At 40.6% G+C, this 18522-nt stretch overlaps 1 long non-coding RNA gene across 1 annotated transcript in view; it reads left to right on the forward strand.

The window, feature by feature from the left end:
* The window catches only part of LOC120573381, a 43649-nt gene that overhangs the window by 12743 nt on the left and 12384 nt on the right, over positions 1-18522 (forward strand). The window lies entirely within an intron of this gene.

The raw sequence follows: 18522 nt of genomic DNA on the forward strand, positions 1-18522 counted from the left end.
CCTTTCAACTAAATTCAAACTGTTTTTTTTTTTTCCTGGCATGAAGGTTAAAAGAACGCAGCTCAGCCAAACTCAGTTTACTTTTCTCTTTCTTCCTCAGTTAAAGTGAAAGCTTTGTTTTGGATAAAGGACTAAATAGAACATAACAAATTGCCAAATTAGTTTCTCTCAGTTCAGTTTGAGCCGTTTCTCTCACTTCCTTTTCCTTCCAGGGAGGTCGATGGACAGAGACATTTCTTTTCTGTCATCGCTCTCTCCTTCTCCCTCCATCTGCTTTTCAGATCATTGTGGTCAGGCAAACCAAACTTAAAACTGTAAGAGACGACCAGCTGCTATCTTTGTAAAGGTCAACATGGAATCCAAGGCCGCCCAGCTAAAACAACACTACACACACACACACACACACACACACACACACACACACACACACACACACACACACACACACACACACACACACACACACACACACACACACACACACACACACACACACACACACTCACTCACTCACTCACTCACTCACTCTGAGTCCCTATGGATCCACCCGCCCTCACTCCATTTTTAAGTTATTTTAATTCCTCCATCAATCCATTGCCTTTTTCTTTCTCACGTTCTCTCTCTCCACCTCTCACTACCCCCCTCCCCCTCTTATCTCTCTCTCGTCAAGTGTTCATCCTGCCTGCCAAGCTCCTCTAGGTCTGTTTGGAAAAAAAAAAAAAAAAACTGTTTCTAATTTGGTATCAATCTGAAGAGTCCCATTTTGTCATTACCTTGTGTGTGTTTGTGTGTGGCTTTCTCCTTTTATTCCCATGATACCATATGGGCCACACACACACACACACTCCCACCCCCAGAATCGCAACAGACAGAAATAGTTGTTCTGACATTTTGGCTGATGATATTCACATCCTGTTGTCCATGTTGACATCAGTGTCAGTGTTTATCTGTCTCTTTCTAAAATGATCAGCGTCATTATATTTTTGCGTCATGATTATTAATCATTGAACGCCAAATGTGTTAAATTGCTTATGGAACATTTTAAATTGACAAACTGTCTTGATGTTACACTTAAAGCCGCATTAACACTAGGGCTGCAACTAACGGCTATTTTCATTGTCAATTAGTCTGTCAATTATATTTTCTAGGGCTGCAGCTATCGATTATTTTAGTAATCTTATATTCTACCGATTAATCCATCGATTAATTGAGTAATCGGATAGTAAGTATTTATTATTGCTGTTTACTGAAAAAAAGGAAACCTGTAGCTGGTATATATACAAAAGACAAGTTTCCTTTTTTAGAAAAAGCAAAAAGATTTATTGCCAAATTCCAAGACCCTTAAAAAAAATACATTACAATAGTAAATCTTTGGTGGCCCAAATGTTAATATTTTTCACCCCATTCCCCTTCTTGCCTCTGGCTCTTTGCACTGGATATGCAAAAGAGCTGTTCACTGACCAGAGGGTAAATGTGACTGTACGAAGCTTACAGCAGGGCTATTCAACTACACTGTTCTGGGGGACACGTTTTCAGAAGCCTAATACTGAGTGAGGAGAAAGAATAAAGAATGCATGATGACAGCATTCACGTGCATATTAAGTAGCCATGCTGGGGGGAGGAGCCGGTTTGTCTCCGGCAGCAGCTAAATTTCCAAAGATTAGTAGCAAACTAATAAACAGTTCTACAAACCGACAGCTTTCATTTTAGCTTGTTGGTAAAACATGGCTATTAGCAGAGTAGCATGCTGTAGGCTAGTTGTGTAAAACAGCGCGGTGGACGAGAGCAGCAGACGTTAGCTACCTTGTGTCGGGTTAGCTCCGTGGAATGGATGAGTTCACTGGATGTTTGTTACGGAGGTGATGTAGCAGCATGTTTGCAGCTTAAAATGATCCCAAACTTTCTGTCGTTTTCTCTCACCTGTCTCTTCTCTTAGACCCTCGCTATTTTCGTCTTCCTTCATTTGTAATCTGGGCCGTCAGTCTTTTGTTTATATACTGTCTGTGCTTGTGTTGTGTCCACAGAAGTGTCAACCTCTTGTGCGCTAGTAATAATCCTTCGTGCGGTAACACAGTGAGCCATACAACCTTAATTACATTGATTTAACGAAGCTTCGAGGCAAAGAATTTTGCTTCGAGCATTTTTTGTAATCGAATTATTCGAGTTATTCGAGGAATCGTTTCAGCCCTAATATTTTCTCTATTTCTCTATAAAATGTCAAATATAATGTTGATCAGTGTTTCCCAAAGCCCAAGACGACCTCTTCAAATGTCTTGTTTTGTCCACAACTCAAAGATATTCAGTTTACTGTCACAGAGGAGTGAAGAAACTAGAAAATATTCACATTTAAGAAGCTGGAGTCAGAGATTTTTTTAATATAATTTTTTATATAATAAAAATGAACGATTAATCAATTATAGAAATAGTTGGCAATTCATTTAATACAGAGGTGTCTAGAGTGCACTAACCCACCTCCACAAAAAAACATTTTTCTAAAGGCCATAATGACTATAATAATGTTATATTAAAATCATACCTGCAAACTCAGAAGGGCTGAAAAAGGTGACACTTCTCTTCTGTGTTTTTCAGACAACGGCAGCTACAGTCTGGTGTTAGAATCCTCTCCAGTGAAATACAGACACACTTTTACACCATTTAGCCATCAGCATTTTAACCGTGTTTACTCCAGCTGCTAGCTAACGGTAGGCTAACGTTACCTGCTGCCAACTGTAGTGTTAACTAGCGTCCCGTGCGGCGATATTTCAGTTCCCTCTAACGTCCGTTTTCGGAGCATCAGAGAGAAGCGCAGTCATTTAAGTGGCACCTAAATAAGGCAACGAAATCCGCGTTGCTATTCGGTCCGGTAGACAACAGTCGTTAAGGCACCGGTGCCGTATTAACATCTGGTCTGTGCAGGTGCGATGGATCGCGTACAAACCAATAGGGTGTCGGAATGGTATATGTTTATACTTCTCATCCAACCACAATCACATTCACTCTCTCCGGATGGCGCGATTTATCTGGATAGGTTTTTTGTGTGTTTTTTTTTTTTTTTTTTTGAACAATGACAAGCCGGAATGAAAACAAGCCGAACTGAAATGTGAGTAACAAGGCTATTTTTAAAATGTAAGGAGTAGAAAGTATAGATAATTGCGTGAAAATGTAAGGAGTAGAAGTAAAAAGTCTGCTCCATAATTACTCCAGTAAAGTATAGATACCCAAAATTTCTACTTAAGCAAGGTAACAAAGTATTTGTACTTTGTTACTTGACACCTCTGATTTAATAGTTGACAACTAATCGATTAATCTTTGCAGCTTTAGTTAACACTTAAAATCCTTGGCACTCTCTTTATTTACAGACTTGTGGCAGTCGCTACATGACGTGTTATTTTCAGGCTACTCAAAGATGCCATCCATTGGCATTGAAGTGATACTAATTGTTGTAGTGCACCTTTTTTTTTTAAATAAAATCTTTTATGTTGAGGATTTGAAATTGGGGCTAAAACTAACTAGAATTTTCAAATTAACTGCCGATTATTTTCTAGATTGATCGCTTGGTCTATAAAATGCCCGAAAGCAGTGAAACCGTCTCATCCTGTCAGAAGTTAAGTGTTTTTTTGACCACTAGTGGGCAGAAAAGCATCTAAACAAGCTGTTAATTACTCCGCCATTTTCACTCATATCTTTTGTTGATGAAGTTGTAATGTTATAACAACATATTTTTTACATGCAGCAGACAGAACAATATTATCAGTAGTTTGGGGTTGTGTTACCACAAAACCCTCAGAACAAATACCTGGCTCTTTTAGCTGCGTAGTATTCACTTGCTCATTAGTTACTTGGTTGGTACGTATTGAGGAGAGTGGGACTCACATTTCCCAGCTCTCAGTTTGATTTGAACCGCAGCCCTCAGGGTCACATCCTCCTCGACTCCTCATGTTCTCTGCTGCTGCTGTCCATTTGTCCTCCGTGGAGATAAACTGTTGTTTACACTGCAGGCCACATAGGAAGTCATCCGCTGTGTGTGTGTGTGTGTGTGTGTCTCTGTCTGTCTGTCTGTCTGTGTCTTCAATTGGTCCTCACAAGAATAGAAAAAACTTGAAAATTTGCAGATATTGCTAGTTTTTAATTTTTCTAAGAACTTAGTGGTAAGGAATGAATGACTCTAAATGAAACACGTGTTTGTGTGTCTATTGTTTAAATGTTGTGTATATTTGTATGTGTGTTTATTTTAGTTGTTTTTGCACATATGCAAAAACATCACTGTGTGTGTGTGTGTGTGTGTGTGTGTGTGTGTGTGTGTGTGTGTGTGTGTGTGTGTGTGTGTGTGTGTGTGTGTGTGTGTGTGTGTGTGTGTGTGTGTGTGTGTGTGTGTGTGTGTGTGTGTTTGTCAAGTGTTTTGCGTCACCACCCACCATCCATCATGTCAAATGGGCAGAAGACAGGAAGAACAAAAACAAATCCCTCGCTCCGGCAAGAATAAACGACTGATGCCGACCAATGACAAGTGTTTATTGTGTGTGTGAGAAAGAGATGAAAGTATTTTATTTTATTTTTTGTCTGTGTGTATATGTTTTTAAGTGTGTGAGTGAAATTGAAAAAGCGAGAAGGACAAAGCAAATAAGTGTGTGTGCGAGATGAGTGAGATGGAGGAATGAGAATTGGGTGGTATTTATTGTTTTACCATATCAGTAGATGGAGACACACACACACACACACAACACACACACACACACACACACACACACACACACACACACACACACACACACACACACACACACACACACACACTCTTATACTGCTCAGTGAGCATGCAAAGTAAATCTTTCCAAGATAACCAACTCAAGCACTCAATCCCAGTTAGACTCTCGATATACTTGTTTTTTTTACCAGCTCTACCAGAAGGAATAAAAAGTGTATCCAAGTTAACACTCCTTTTAATAATGTTAAACTCATGTTAAGATCCCTGCTTAAAGGTGCAATATGTAATACTGACAGCTAGTGTTTAAAATAGTTCCTGCAGTACAAATTCAAAATACTGGAGAGAGTCGTCTCCCCCGCCCCCTCCTCCCCAGACTAGAAGTTCACGGAGGTTGCCAGGCTGAGACCGCAGCATCCACAACAATGTTGCTAGACGCTTGTCTCACATAGCCAGACATCACTCCACAGCACAGCGGAGTAGCTAACGTTAGATGCTGGCTATATTGACAGTCATAAAAGCCCGTGCTCATGCAGAGCTCTGTAGCCAACTGACAGACACACTTCCTCGGCTTAGAATTACGGTAGGAACCGCTAAAAATAACACAACCTTGCCGTCCTCTCCACCCGACTGAACACACTTTATTGGCTTAGAATTACGGCAACAATCGCTAAACACTCACGGTCCTCTCTTTCCAATTTACAGCCCCCCTCTCTTGGCTTCAAATAACTCACTGTTGTCGGCTACGGCCGCTGAACAGGCTACATGTTATAAACAGCCGTGGCCCGCTTGCCTGGTCCTCCGGTAACATTAGCAGTTAGCAGGGTTAGCATGGCGCCGCTAGCCAAGACCAGTCAGGATCACTTTACTGGCTGTGTAACCAACTCGGGTACTCATAAAATGCCCCTCCCTTGTAGCTGTGATTGTTGGTTTGTTTGCTGCTTTCATGGCTGAGCTAACCTTAAGGCTGTAGCGCTCTTGGTTTTTCCAGGTATATCTAGCAACCCGGCCTGGCTGTCAAACTGGGCAGTTGATACCAACACACAGGCCAAAACACAAACAGACATTCTGTCACGGAACGAAAATTTCAAAAGGAGAAAATACTGGCATTAGCATTGTTGTCAGAAAAGATAGTAGATAGATACTTTAGTCATTTCAACTTAGCATGTTTCCTTAATATCTGATGATGCATTGGGGCCATTTTTGGATTTATTACAATAAATATATTACTTTTTTGACCTTTTTAAATGCACATTTTTCAAATATTTTCTTAAATTAACTTAATGCACCCTGGATTATTTGTGAGGGCATTTATTTATAAATTGAGGATATGTGCGAGTGAAAACATTTTGGAAAGCAATGAATTAGGTTAATGCATTCATTATGTCAATGGGGGTGGAAGTATTTTTTTTTGTTTTTTTTTTTTTTTGTTTTTGTGTGTGTGTGTGTGTGTGTGTGTGTGTGTGTGTGTGTGTGTGTGTGTGTGTGTGTGTGTGTGTGTGTGTGTGTGTGTGTGTGTGTGTGTTTTTTTTCTGGGGTAGTGATGACCTCCTCCAGCTGTCTTTGGATAATGAGAAGCTGTCAGCAGCAAGAGGACACCACTCACACACACACACACACACACACACACACACACACACACACACACACACACAAATGCACATGATATTTGCACACTAGAAGACCCACACTGTAAGACAAACTGACACACACACACACACACACACACACACACACACACACACACACACACACACACACACACACACAGTCTATCTTGCTCACTCGGTCCCACATCAGTTATTTTATGTTTTACTTTAGTGGAGAGAGAGTGAGAGGTTTGTGTAGACTGTTTGTGGTCTTTTAACATGTTTATGTGGTCCAGTTTGTCAAAAGCAGGCTGTGTGTCCTTACTGGATGATCTGGTTTACGTGCCCAGATCATCAGATAAGGTTAGCAGGGAGTCTAGCATAAGGTCCAGCAGGGAGCAGGATTGTGAAGGCAGAAGTAGTTTATTAGATTGTGCTGTAGTGGTTTGAGAATTTCCTAAGTTCCAGCACTGAGGTGTTTTGTCACCATTGTACCCAAACGCAAACCATTGTAATTGTCAGTATGTGTTTTCTTTTTTCTGAAAAAGGCTCAATTAAGGGCAATGTCTCTTTCAAAGTTTGGATGTGTCTGATAATATGGTTATTCTGCGAGTATTTCCTTATTGCTAAATCTAACAGACAATAATTTGATTAGGTCATGATTCGAATGCTTCGTTCTTTATTCATTTTATTTTATTTGAATTATTATCTATGCGTAACCCCCAAAAAATCCAGAATAGCCCACAAAATAAGGAACAGTAATCCCACGTTATTAATTAACGCATCAACAATAATTCTAATCTGTTATTCTCAGATGGAGCGCTGGTGCGGCGCTGTCCCGGGTACTGAAATCGATAGACTGACAGACGGAAAAACATGTCACGGCCTGCCTTACTTCATCCTGGTGCCTGGCCTGAGCTGAGTCATGTATGTTACTATCGGGATGCAAGATGTTGGAAAAGTCAAAAATACTTCCCACCTAAGCCCCAAAAGTGATATTCGGTCAGCTCTAGATTCAACTCACAAAATAAAGCTTGTTTATGTTACTTTGCAGAATGCAGCATGCACTTACTGATGTGCTGTAAACCTTGTAATTCAATAATGGACCTTTTTATTTAGTCCAGCATCTTTCCATCTTCATATATTTTACTATTTCTCTATCCCTCCCTCGTCTTGAAAACAGAGGTTTATCGTGATTGTGTACACACACACACACACACAGACACAGACACACACACACACACACACACACACACACACACACACACACACACACACACACACACACACACACACACACACACAAACACACACACACACACACACGCACACAAGCAGGTTGGACCCCAGGGCTCAGTTTGGGAGGAAACTCCCTTTCTAATTTTCCTCATAAAGACTCTAATGAAGACTAATGATGGAGCGAGGTGTGTGTGTGTGTGTGTGTGTGTGTGTATGTGTGTTTTTAAAAGCCTGGCTGTTCTGTCTGGGAATGTCTCTGTTCTCCTCTCGCTCCTTCCTCTTTCTATCATTTAGCCCCTTTTACAATTTTTTTCCATCCCCCTTTTTTGTTTCCTCCCTTTTTATTTTCTCTTTCAGTCCTTTCATGTTTATTGTTTTTGTGTCTTTTCATCCTTCGTTTGTACGTCATCATCTCTTTCTGTCGTTTTAGCCCTCTTTTATTCTTTTGTACTTTCTCCTTTTCTGTCTATCTCTTTCTGTTTTTACATCTTTCTAGTTTCCTTTTTTATGTTTCCCTCTTTCATTTCCTCCTTCCTCTTTAAACCTCAGACCATAATTAATACTGATCTAATAACATAATAATATTAGTAGTGATGCACCGAAATGAAAATTCTTGGCCGAAACCGAAAACCGAAAAAAGAGGAAACCAAGACCGAAAACCGAAACCGAAACACCGAAAGAAATTAAGCCAATTATTAGTACCATTGCATTTATGGCTATGACTGTGTACTAACTTTACTAAAATCAAGGCATTGCAATTGTATAAATTAATATTAAAGTTTAAGTAAAAAAATATCTAGCAGAAATATGGCTACAATCTGATAGTCACATACAGTATACAGTAGCCTAAGAACAGAATAGCTTACCTATTGTTATTATTATTATTATTATTATTATTAATTGAGGCACTTTCTTGCAGGATTTCACTGAACATATCAGACAACGAGGGTGCATGCCCCCTCATCTGGTGCAGCGAGACAAGTCTTTTTTCCGCTGGCCTGATCTCCTGGCGGCCTGCCGTTCGCCTCCGTCTCCACGCGGGTTCTCCGCATCCATCGCGGCCTGGATCATTTCTCGCGCCTGCTTTATTTCCGCATCCAAGTCTTTATAACGCGGACCAAAGTACAGTCGCGATGAAGTGCAGAGGATCCGAACAGATCTCACTGAAACGTGTGCTGACAGACTCTAAGAGCGTACTTTCATTTTTCACCTCCGTGGTCCGTCTCAACCTCTTTGCTTAGGAGACGCTTTGCAGGTGGAACGGATCGGGTACTGACACACGTGCAGGTCGCGTTTTCTGTTTGCGTCATCACAACATTTTCGGCCGTATTGTTTCGGTGATAAAGGTATTTCGGCCGAAAACCGAAAATGCCCTTTTGGGCCATTTTCGGCCGAAAATTTTCGGTGGCCGAATATTCGGTGCATCCCTAAATATTAGCTGTAATGAAAATAATGACAGCTAATGAGAGACTGATCATTTTAAAGGACTGTAGTAATTTTTTATTTCCCGTTAGCGGACAACATCAGCTGTACAGCACAATAGTGTAGTTTAGGTACTATTTGAAAGAGACAAAAAAATATACTTGAAGCCTAAAGCATTTCTTTTTGGGGGGGGGGGGGTTGTACAATTTCCCATAAACGGGAGTTTCAAAAACCTACTGCGGTCTTCTTCACAATAAAACATCTTTGGTGATACGTCACAAGAGTCATTTGGCCAATCACAATCACTGTTATTAGTTTTGAGATAAGTGCTGTTACCTGCCAATAATATAATTGTTTTCGCTAACGTTGTTAACGTGTTTAACGTTATAATGGAAAGCAAGCTTGTCGGCTAGTCGGCTTGTCAGCTAAGATTAGCGAATTGTGTTGTTAACCTACAATGTTCATTGTGAATGCTAATACGGCACCGGTGCCTTACTGACCGGCATCTACCGGTCCGAATAGCAACGCGGATTTTGGTGCCACTTAAATACCTGCACTTCTCTCTGATGCTCCGAAACGGACGTTGGAGGCAACTGAAACATGTCATGCTAGTTAACACTACACTTGGCAGAAGGTAACGTTAGCCTACCGAGTAAACACGGTTAAAATGTTGATGGCTAAACGGTGTCACCTTTTTCAGCCCTTCTGAGTTTGCAGGTATGCTAAAGAGACCCCTTCAGGTAAAGCACAGATGAAGCATGGTTCATGTTGGTTTAAAGCAGTGTTTCTCAACGGGGGCGGTACCGCCCCCCCAGGGGGCGTTCAGAAGATGATGGGGGGCGTTGGAAGCAATATTTTGGAAAGGGGGGCGTTGAGGTGCCCTTGGGGGGTGTTTGTTTGAAAGCTAGTTTAAACCAAAGATTCACAATAACAATTTACACTTAAACCACTTGCAAAAAACAGTTTTCTGCAACATTAAAACCTGCCAGTTCACGGCACTGCAACTGGACGAGACGGTGGATCATTGTTTGGCGCAGCTCCGTGCTGCCTTCATGGAAACGGGACGTCAGAGCATCGTCTTAAATTAGCTCCGTATTTCAGAGTGAAGCTGCGTTCAGAAAAAATAGCAATCGCCGCAGGGTGGTGCGACGTCCTGTTGTATTCTTTAACCCCCCCCAATGTAGCACAAGTAGACTTTTATATTTCACAGTAACAGTTTTTCATCAGATCTTTTATAGAACCCAATGTTTCCTACTGTACCTGAAGGCAGCTTCATTTCACGAAGAAAAAGAGAAAGAAAAGAGACGAGCGAGAGATATTGACTGTGCTTTGTTGTTTGGCAAACATTTAGCTGTTCCCCAAACTCCCGGGCAATTCAGGGCTTGTGTTTGGTGTTTAAAAACTTTCTTGTTGAAGAAATAGAGGCAGTGATGTCACTGTTTACTGTACGGGACTCTCACACCTCCTCAAAACGCAGCGCGATGTGGGGTTGCGTTTCTCCATACGTTTTTTTCTGCTATTTACTCGCAAGACAGGCAATAGCAAACCTATACTCTTCTAAGCATCAACAAAGGGCTCTCACTAACTTTCAGAGGTTGTAAACTTATTTCCATTCGGCAGTAGGTGTCGTTCTTCAAGTCGTTTGTCATCACCAAAATACTTTTTTCTGTGTGTGTGTGTGTGTGTGTGTGTGTGTGTGTGTGTGTGTGTGTTTGCGTGCGTGCGTGTAATCCTGCTTTTACCCCTTGATAAGTGCAAGTTTGTTTTCCGTTGGAACAATTCGATTAGAGATTTAGATTTGAATGAAAAATAGAATTGAATGTTAAATTGCTAGCTGTTTCTGATTGGCTACTGTTAGTGTTTGTAGTAATAATAATAATAATAATAATAATAATAATAATAATACATTTTATTTAAAGCGCCTTTCATGACACAACCAAAAAAGGACATTCAAATTATAGTCATCTTAAAAAGGTGCTGAGGTTAACACCATGCAGCAGGCCTTTTGATAATACCTAATTATAGTTTGAATGTTACATATCTAGTAGTTCTGATTGGCTGCTGTTATTTAATTTGAATGTGAAATGGTTGCATTTAAAAAAAAAAAAGTGTAAATATTGCTATTCACATAGCTTTTTTTTATACCTGGGAAACAAATACATGTGTTGTTTGTCATTCAATGATTTGATTTATTGATTATTTTTGATAACAATAGTAACAACAATAATAGGCCTATATAGGGCTTAATCATTAATATTCGGGGCAATAAGCCTACATAATATTAGATGGGGGGCGTTAGGGACCTGGATAATGGATAGGGGGGCGCTGGCACAAAAAAGGTTGAGAACCACTGGTTTAAAGGGTTGGTTCATCTACCTTACAAAAAAGTCAATCTCACTTACCTCTAGTGGTATAGCAGACAAAGTACAGTTGAGGTGAATACTGAAGGCCAGATGTACGTACATTTGCGAATGTAGCGTTATCTGCGCCATGGCCAACAAGCAGAAAGCGCACGCTCGTATTTACCAAACCTGCAGTTCATCGGGTAATCCGCGCCTTTCTCCGCCCACTATACCATAAATTGCGCTGTAGCAAAGAATTAAGTACTGGTGCTATGATACGGCTGAGTGCAGACTGCGATATTCCCACTGCTGATGCTGTGACTGTTTGAAATGATCCTGATGCCAACATTTGTAACGCAGCGAGAAGTTTAACAACTGCTGGAATGGAATGTGAACGCTGAGTTAGAGATTCAGTGTCATCTCTGATTTCTTCCAGTAACTGTAATATTGCATGGCTGCTTAATCTGTAACGCCTAATGATTTAGTGTTCACTCAACTGAAAAAGTCTGATCCTTGTGGCAAAAATCCTTTCAGCTCGTCTCCTTGGCCTATGTCTTCGTCTTGCTCGGATTACTGCTGCCATTTCACCAGGAGGCGTATGCGAGGAAACCCGCGTGCGGCTCGTTTACACCTGCTGTTAAGAGGCGGAGAATTTTCACCGCAAAATAGAGGCGCGCTGTCACGGGCAGTTTTTGTACATAATTAGGCGCACTTTACGCTTCCCCTCCCATCTCTTTATGGGAAACTCCCACTTTCCCCTTGACCCACCCGTGAATGCATATGCATGACACGGATATGCGCAATTTGCCATTTTCAGTTTCCGCGACAGGCAGTCTGCGCTTTTACCTCAGTGCGGCCTGTTTGTACATACCTCGCCATGCTTATACGTGCACGTTGCGAAACAGATACGCCTGAAGTGGGCGCAAAAGCGTTAGTACATCTGGCCCTGAGTCACTTTGGATAATCCACAGACTAATGGGCTAGAGGTGTTGAAATTAATCGAATAATCGATGCATCGAATCGTGGACATGGACGATGCTGCATCGATAATCGGCCTGACCATAATCGATTATTTCTCTTTACAATTTAATGTAGGCCTAACAACATTTCTTGTTGTTTTGCACATTCAGGAAGTGCCATGTGCTCAGTGCTGTAGTTTTATGTATCCAATTTATTTAGTATTAGAGCACTGCAGAATGTTTTGTTTTTGAAGCTTGAAAAACTATGAATTAAATATCCTACATGGCTTTAATAGAAAAATGCATTTGACGCATCGAGATATCGAATCGCGGACATGATAATCGTAATCGAATCGGGAGATCAGTGAAGATTCACACCTCTATAACGGGCACTATTTCTTTGTTCCAAAAAATATTGTTGTTCCATGAACCAACATTCTCTTGTCAAGCTACATGTAGCGCTACTTTTTTGCTCTGTCTGTACTTACAGGCACGCTATTTTAGACTCTTTAAGAGTTGAATGAAAAAAGATCATGTTTTGCTGCATTTCTCCCCCGGTAAAAACCAACAGCCCTGTTACACAGAATATGATGCATTTTATGTTTTGAGTTTGTTTGAAGGAAATAACAAGTGCGTCGTTAGATCGACCAATAGTGGGGTTTTCGGGTGGAATTGCCCTTTAAAAATCAATAATAAACCTTTTCATGAAGGGTCACTGTTTGTCCCAGACATGTTTCTCACTTTTTATCTTTTCATTACCCGTCATCCTCTGCCCCCTCTCTCTATCTTTAAGCGCACATCATTTCATCATGTTACACCTCTTTCTCTTCCCTCTCTGTCCATCATCTCCCCCACCTCTCTTCTCACTCTTTTCCTCCACCGTCTTTCTCTCCACCTTTTCCTTCATTTTCTCGCGTGTCGCCTCTCGGATCCTTTAATCTCTTTTCCCACCGCGCTGTCACCTTTTCATCCTTCCTTGTTGCCTCCTTCACTTTCTGTCCATCCTTCTTCATCTCTGGCTATTTTTCCTCTCCGTCCATCGCTCTGTGTTTCTGCCTCCATTAGAGGGAAATGGAAAAAGTGACATCAGCTATTTGGTAAACGGAGAGAGATGGAAGGAGAGAGAGGGAGAAAGACGGAGAAGATGAAACAGAGGATAGAAAAATGGAAAGCAAAGATCAAAAGAGTGACGTTAGGAGTGATTGGGAAAGAGAGGAAAGGAAAACAAGAGAAGAGAGAGTGACAGAGGTGAGAAAGAATTAAAGACAGATGAAGAATAGAGCGAGAGAGGTAGAGATCCATCACAGAGAGAGTGAGAGGCTTCACCTCATTAACCTCGTAATGCAGAGTAAATATACAGTCTAAATGGAACTGTGTGTGTGTGTGTGTGTGTGTGTGTGTGTGTGTGTGTGTGGGGGGGGGTTCTGTGTGATTCCACAGTGTGTGTTTTTGTGTGTGTGTTTCTGTGTGATTCCACTGTGTGTGTGTGTGTGTGTTTCTGTGTGATTCCAGTGTGTGTGTGTGTGTGTGTGTGTGTCTGTGTTTCTGTGTGATTCCACTGTGTGTGTGTGTGTGTGTGTGTGTGTGTGTGTGTTTGTGTTTCTGTGTGATTCCACTGTGTGTGTGTGTGTGTTTCTGTGTGATTCCACTGTGTGTGTGTGTGTGTTTCTGTGTGATCCCACAGTGTTTCTGTGTGAGAGTGTATTAAAATCCCAGAAAATCATGGAAAGAGAATATGGCATCAAGTTATGTATTTTCTTTTTTTAATTTCAAATGAAAATACAAAAAAACATCTAGGACTGTACACTCAACCTTGCAGCCAATTTTTTTTTTCCAGTGGCCAAATCCTCCTGCAGCCCAAAAAGCATTTTCCCTATAGGCCACCATTGTAAGAGACTGTATAACTGTCGACAGGACACCTTAAACTGCAAACAAGGTGGAATATGACTCTTTCTGTTATTAATAAAAAATTCATAATGTTAAGTGGATGGACTTTTTATATTTAAAAACTTCCCTGGAGCCGAGAAAAGTGACGTCACCACAATGTAAAGTCTCTGGGCAGAGCGGAAACTCGTGGGCCTCTTAAATAAAGTCTTAAATTTAATATTATACAAACAAGGCCTTAAAAGTCTCAAATTTCATTTACAAAGTAGTACAATTTCTTTACAAAGGTCTTAAATATTTCTTGTCAATAAATACCGTAACGTCATAAATAAATACTTTGTGTGTGTGACGTTACAATTTACTCCGTTTAGTGTGACTTGGATGTAGTACGGGTACTGTTTACGTCAGTGTTTTTCTTTTCGTTTTTCTAAGCTCGTCACCGTGGAGTGTGTGGTGTGTCCGCGACACATGGACGTATAATGATAATAATAACAACGGCATAACATGGGTGTTTTATTATAAATCCATGGACTTGGACATAAGAAAACGTGCTACTAACAAGCTAACGTTAGCTCGTCGGTTAGAATGGGTGTAAAGTGTCTGAAGGTCTGGCCACAGATGCCGACTGGTTGGCTGGAAGACCCGCCTGCCGGTTCCTGATCAGCTAGCAACGGAGAGAGGGCTGTGTATAAGACAATGGGAGTGTCCTGTGTTGGCGTTGCTCCACCTTTTGTAGGGTATGTTGGAAACGCATCCAACATGCTAACGCACATTTGACGGCATCACCCACATGTGCTGATCACCGGTGTGAGGGAAAAAAACAAACCAGAGCCCAACTCTTTATCCCCGCTGCTTTCAAGCAGCCGTTAGACTCAAAAGCGGGATGAAACAATCACTGAAGCAATTGGCATTTACGTTGGCATATTATATTACATTATATATTATCTTATCCAGCCAAGGTGGAACTAATTGTAACAACTCATAATGCATTGCAAACATTTTTAATTTTTATTATCCTGTTCATTTTGTATTTTTAGTTTAATATAATAAGAGCTCTTCATGCAACAAATACTTTATCTTATATTATTAGAGTACAAACACATCTTATAAAGATATTGTGAATTAAATGATTATTACATTATTATTTATTATATTAATAAAATGTTAAATTAAATTCAGGTAACGTTACATGGTAAATAACGCTTTTCTCTGGCCTAAAATCCACACTGATTTTCCAATATATGTCCGTGAAGTTGGCATTAAATTTCATCCTAGGTGGTATTAAAAAGGTCTTTAAAAAGTCTTAAATTTAACTTGAAGAATCCTGGGGTGCCCTTGGTGGGGTCAGCATATTCAGTGGGCCGCATGTCACGAAAGTAAACCGCAAAGCTTGGAAACTTTTTTGCCGTCTCCGTCAGGCGAGTAACTCCATTGAACTGAATAGGCACAATTTAGGGATCTGGTATCCAGTTATTTTACATCCGTGGGCTGTACGGAATAGTTCAAATCTTCAAGGCCTCATTCATAACGTTTAACATTCTAAAAGTTGTAAATCAACAGTTTTTTTTTTTTTCTTCATTCTGTTTGAACACGGTATTCCTGGTAAAGACTAGGCTACACTTATATTATTAGTAATTTAATATTTGTAGATTTAGATTCCATTGGTGGCTGCGTAGCATTGTTTCCAACTTATGTGATCCAAACATTTCCAATAACTCCAGAGCATTGTTTCTGTCGGAGCATACTGTGAGGGGCGAGATTATTTATTCATCCTTATTTTAAGCCCTTATTGGATCTGCTTGCTGCCTATATGCATTTATGTTGACGAAACAGACGAATTGTATTCATTAAAGAAAGTTGATTTAATGAAACAAAAAGTCTCTTTATGGTGATGAAGCCATAAAATATGACAGCCATTCAAAGCTCAGGGTTCGTACGGGTGCTTGAAATCCTTGAAAATGCTTGAATTTTGGATAAAATGCTTGAAAATGCTTGAAATTTTAACTGTATGTCTTTCACAACAAATACCGATCTGACTGAATAGTTTGTTTATTAAATGGAGAAATAAAATGTTGGAGAGCCTAAAATTAAACCTGCTCGCTTGTGCACGTGTGACTGCGATCTGCCAGTCTGGTTCCATGTGTGACTCCGCCCCCAGCAGCTCGATTGGTTGGTGTTAGGCATTTGACCATGAGTGTTTTTTTCAGTTAATATAGGCTATTTATCAGGCAGGTGCCTGTGCACTGTCAGGGGCCGTTGACATCGTACGCGGCATGCGCTGCGCTCGCCGCTAGGTTGTCCTATTCCCAACTATATTTGTTGTGCTCGCCGCCGGGCTCAGCGCAAATTTACGTCATACATGCGGCAATATTTGATTGCGCGTCACATCTGCGTCCGGTGTTTACGTCAGACGTGCAGTAGGCTACATGCGACATTGTGTAGGATACACAGTAGTGATTTGGTAGAGACGATGTTTCTGTCTTTGAAACAAAAGAAAGCCTTGTTCCGTTTGTAGATCCACGTGTGTTCGGTGTTTTACTTTTTTTCTTTTTATTCAGACCGGTCACAGCACACCGCGGCACGCAGACCAGTTCTTGTGCGTGCAAGCCATTGACAATAATGGGTTTCATAGTGCAGCGCTGCCGTTTGCGCGTACGTGAATGGCCCTTCAGAGTCTTCAGGGTTAAAATAGAATTACAAGTTGTTGTTGAGTGATTTTGTTTGGGGTAATTGTTTTTACATTGACTCAGGCAGGTTAGATAGCAAGCAAAGTCTACTTAGACAGCGATACATTTTGAAAAATAAAACTTGATAAAAACGCAAAATAATAATTTTGACTATGTACTGGTATGTATTTCACGGTGGTGTAAGTTGCTGGGAAAAGCTTTAAAATGGGCCTTGAAAGTGCTTGAATTTAAGTTATAGCATTTGACACATATCTCAGAAACTCACAAAAGTGAGTACACCCCTCACATTTTAGTAAATATTTCATTATATCTTTTAAAGGAACAACACTAAAGTAATTACACTTTGCTACAATGTAAAGTATTAAGTGTACAGCTTGTATAACAGTGTAAATGTGCAGTCCCCTCAAAATAACTCAACACACAGCCATTAATGTCTAAACCGCTGGCAACAAAAGTCAGTCCACCCCTATGTTAAATTCCCACAGAGGCAGGCAGATTTTTATTTTTAAAGGCCAGTTATTTCATGGATCCATGGAACCATCGATGGCATGGTTTTATTTCAGTTAGCCTAATAGCTGGTTTGATTTGCATTCAGAGATGATCTTATGGAAAGTACCTCATGCCAATCTGTAGGTATGGTGAAGGGTATGTGATGATGTGGGGCTATTTTAATTCCAAAGGCCAAGGGAACTTTATCAGGATGCATAGTATCCTGGATCCATGAAATAACTGGCCTTTAAAAATAAAAATCTGCCTGCCTCTATGGGAATTTAACTGACTTATGTGAGATACTGTAAAAGATGACATTGAGTCCCGCCCTAAAACATCCATGTGTTGAGCCGTCTCATAGATGGTGTATATAAAAGTGCACGACGCATCTCCACCTCCTCCCACTGTAAAGAAATAAAGCCAAAATATCCCGGATACGGGCGCTGCCATCTGGTAATTTTGGAGCCAGTTTTCTGCGCAGTAGTGATCGCCCATACACCCGCCTGGCCAATCGCGTACCTGGTTTCATCGTTCCTGGAACTTTTTGGTCAAAAGGAGTCTTAGTTCGGATCTGCGGAGGTTTTACCACACTGTATTTTTTTTAAAATCCTACACATAATGGCTTTAAACAAAAGGCTTAGTAGATGTCAGTAGTCTATATTTCTGAGCTGAAACACTGCCAACATTCAATAGTTTTTTATTAGTTGATTGCAATTTTCATGGGGATTGTTAAATTGTTTACCAACCAAAACGTACGGCATGTATGGAAAGAAGCAATTTTGTGTGTGTGTGTGTGTGTGTGTGTGTGTGTGTGTGTGTGTGTGTGTGTGTGTGTGTGTGAGAGAGAGAGAGAGAGAGAGAGAAACACAAGACAGCAGTCATTATAATACTGTATATTTGCAGTCAGCTCAAACCCAGAGAACAGTGACAGACTGAGATCATCAGGAGAAACAAAATAATAGAAATAAAACAAGGAAACTTTGAATGTTTGTTTCTATCTACACAGAATATCCCTTTTTAACCCTAATCCCGACCCACCCCGACACCACCCGCCCCTTCACCCCTCCCGTACACATTTCAAATAGTAATCAACAAATAAAACACACAGTGGAATAAACAAAACTGCAACACAACAGTCTGCACTCGTAGTAGGTCAGAAAATCAGGGAAATCTAGTTTCCTTTGTTGTAGATGAGGAGCGCTTCATTTC

The sequence above is a fragment of the Perca fluviatilis genome, chromosome 14 (assembly GCF_010015445.1).
Source record: "Perca fluviatilis chromosome 14, GENO_Pfluv_1.0, whole genome shotgun sequence".
NCBI lineage: Eukaryota > Metazoa > Chordata > Actinopteri > Perciformes > Percidae > Perca > Perca fluviatilis.